Below are 2,736 nucleotides of genomic sequence, written 5' to 3'. Positions count from 1 at the left end.
ATTAGCGCCATGACAGTCCACTCTACAAATTGATACAATACCAAATAAAGAGCCTGCACTGTGCACCGTAACGACTCCACAGGAACCATTACATCTGATCTAGTCAATATTATACATTTTTTAAAAATGTATAAATGCATATTTAAATGAGAGATCTGATCTGCTCCAGCAGTTCTGGTCTATCAGAAACATAATATGCATTTTAAAAAATTGCTGGCATACATTTTACATTTTTACCTGAGAAGCAGAACACTAGGTCACATACCAACATTTTCTGTTCTCTGCATGCCCATGATGTGTTTGTTTCAAAGCAAAGCAAAGCAAAGCAAAAATCTGAGGGAAAACAGATGAAGTGAACATTGTCTTGTCTCACCATGCCATGGTTTCAAACTAAAAGTGGGGAGATTTAGAATGGATATAGGGAAAAAGTTTTTTAAGATAAGGGTGGTGAGGCACTGGCACAAGTTGCCCAGAGAGGTGGTGGATTCCCAATCCTTGGACACACTCAACGTCAGGCTGGAGGGGCTCTGAGCAACCTGATGTAACCATAGGTGACCCTGCTCATTGCAGGCGAGTTGGACCACGTGACCTTGAAAGTTCCCTTCAAACTCAAATGATTCTAAGATTCTATGACATCACCAGGTTTCTTGTCACCCTGAAGTCCAAACCAGTGCCCTCTGCTTTGCACCCCCCTCCTGCAGGTTTTGCTCCATGTCTCTCATACAGTGAATGGGTATGTTTGCTTTTGGTACAGCTGGGAGGAGTGATCCACCTGCATCTCAGCAGAGCATGGTGGGGCCTCTGCTGGTTTACAGATATGCCACCAGCTGCACACACCCACCCACAAGCTAAGGAAGTGCTGGGGGAGTGCAATGCCACCTACACCGAGTTACCTCAGCTTTGCTGGTAGGGAATGAGAGAGGAATTCAGATGTAAAATACTGGGGGATGTAGTTCTCTTTTGAATGGGATCATACCCTCTGGTTTTCCCAACATGGGGCACGTTGGAGTGGGAGCAGCTCCTCCAGGTAGAGGGAAGGGCTGTGGGGAGATATCACCTACAACACACAGCAGGCTACAGTTACATTTTGAAAAGTTACCATCAACAGACACGGCCAGATCTATCACAAACCTTATCCTTAATGCAGTTGTTACTGGAGGCTGGTGATGGAGCAAGCACCTTGGGTTTCCAAACAAAAGCAGCTTTCTGTCGCGCACCTTTGTGGTTTGGAAACGTGTAACTTACAGGCTCTAGTCTCACATTATGAGGACTCAGATATGCTTAGTTGTGTCTGTATGATTTTTCTATCAGGCAACATGAAGAGGTGTGCATCTTAAAGGGTGCGTAGGGCAGACACACGTACTGTCATCAAGGCAGACTGGTTGGTATAAGGCATGGCGCATCAGCCCTTCAACCACATAGGAAGGCGTATTTCGGAGCAGCCCAGGTGGGAATGGCAGCTGCAAATGTTTTGGGGACTGTGGGTAAGAGTGGATTTCAGAGGATTAAATACCACAGAGGATTTGGGGGCAGATTCAGATGAAGATACAGTTTCTTGTACTCCATGCTTCCTTTGCTTCCTGGGTGAGAGGAACTGGGTGTTAGTGCTACTGGGGGACATACACCTCTAACACTGTAATAAATAAGCTATGAATACAAGAGTTGAGTGTTTGCTCACTGCTGTGTGAGACAAAAGTGACAGTCCTGACAGAGCCAATTCAGAGGCAGCTGCCAGCTTAAAAAATTGAGCAACCCAGGATGGCACAGAAGAAAACTGTTCTAAAAGCAGTCCCCGATCTTAAAGTTATCTCCGGTTCCCATATCAGAAGAGTAATTCAGTGTGCAAATATTATTAAGGAAGAAATGTATGAAATAATGAAGAATCATTTCTGTCAAATGGATATAAGATGCTAATTGGTGATGTGCTGAATCCCAGAGATGCTTGACATTCAAAAAGTGAGTGAAGTACAGCAGAGCATTTGTATAGGCCATCTGGAGATGTACACCATACTCTACACTTGATGAGAAAGTGGCATTAAACTGAAATTTCTGATTCCAAGATCTAAATATGCATCACTCCAGGCTTCAAATTTCATAGATTGCTGGGAAGATCGCAGATAAGCAGCAATCTGGCACATCTCCGACTAGAGGGAGATGTATGCCACTGAGAGAAATGCTTTGCGCTCCATTCCTTACAAAATTATTAATGAAGAACTTCCATAAACTTCAGTAAAAACTCCAAAGCTCACATTCCCATTTATGTATACAGTGCTGGTTTCTGGTGTAATTTGACTGTGAAATCTCTTTGCAGACAAGGATATCCACGTTCCATATCAGCAAACTCTGGTACTGCTGAAGAGAGAGCAACATGCGAAGCATGGCCAGAAACACCATACAAAACTGCCTGGTGATGCCACCCATTCTGCCATGATGCTAGGATTTCTCTAGTAAGAGAATAAAAATGTTGTAAAAGCAGGCATTAGCAGTAGCTGTTCAACGCTCCCTTCTCTAAGTTTCCATAAATTTGTAACTTATGCCCCTAAACAATTTGTTCTTCGTAAAATATGCCTTCATGAAGAACTTATACATTTTAAACCTTCAGAAGTCCCAGATGGTAGTTTCAGACGTTACAACACAACTGTACACATTGCTACTTCCTTCATACATTACCATCAATTCTTTGCAGTGCTGTAGGCTTCGCAGGCTACCATAGCACATCCTGAACGCTCTGTGTCA

The 2,736-nt window shown here is 43.5% G+C and overlaps 1 long non-coding RNA gene across 1 annotated transcript; it reads left to right on the top strand.

The window, feature by feature from the left end:
- On the top strand, positions 635–2,475 carry LOC110394794. Its single transcript, XR_002435898.1, has 2 exons — positions 635–733; positions 2,312–2,475. It is a non-coding gene; the product is annotated as an uncharacterized LOC110394794 (long non-coding RNA).

Source organism: Numida meleagris, chromosome 2, assembly GCF_002078875.1.
Source record: "Numida meleagris isolate 19003 breed g44 Domestic line chromosome 2, NumMel1.0, whole genome shotgun sequence".
Classification (NCBI taxonomy): domain Eukaryota; kingdom Metazoa; phylum Chordata; class Aves; order Galliformes; family Numididae; genus Numida; species Numida meleagris.
The sequence above is the reverse complement of the archived record's forward strand: the minus strand, read 5'-3'. Positions and strand labels throughout refer to the sequence as shown.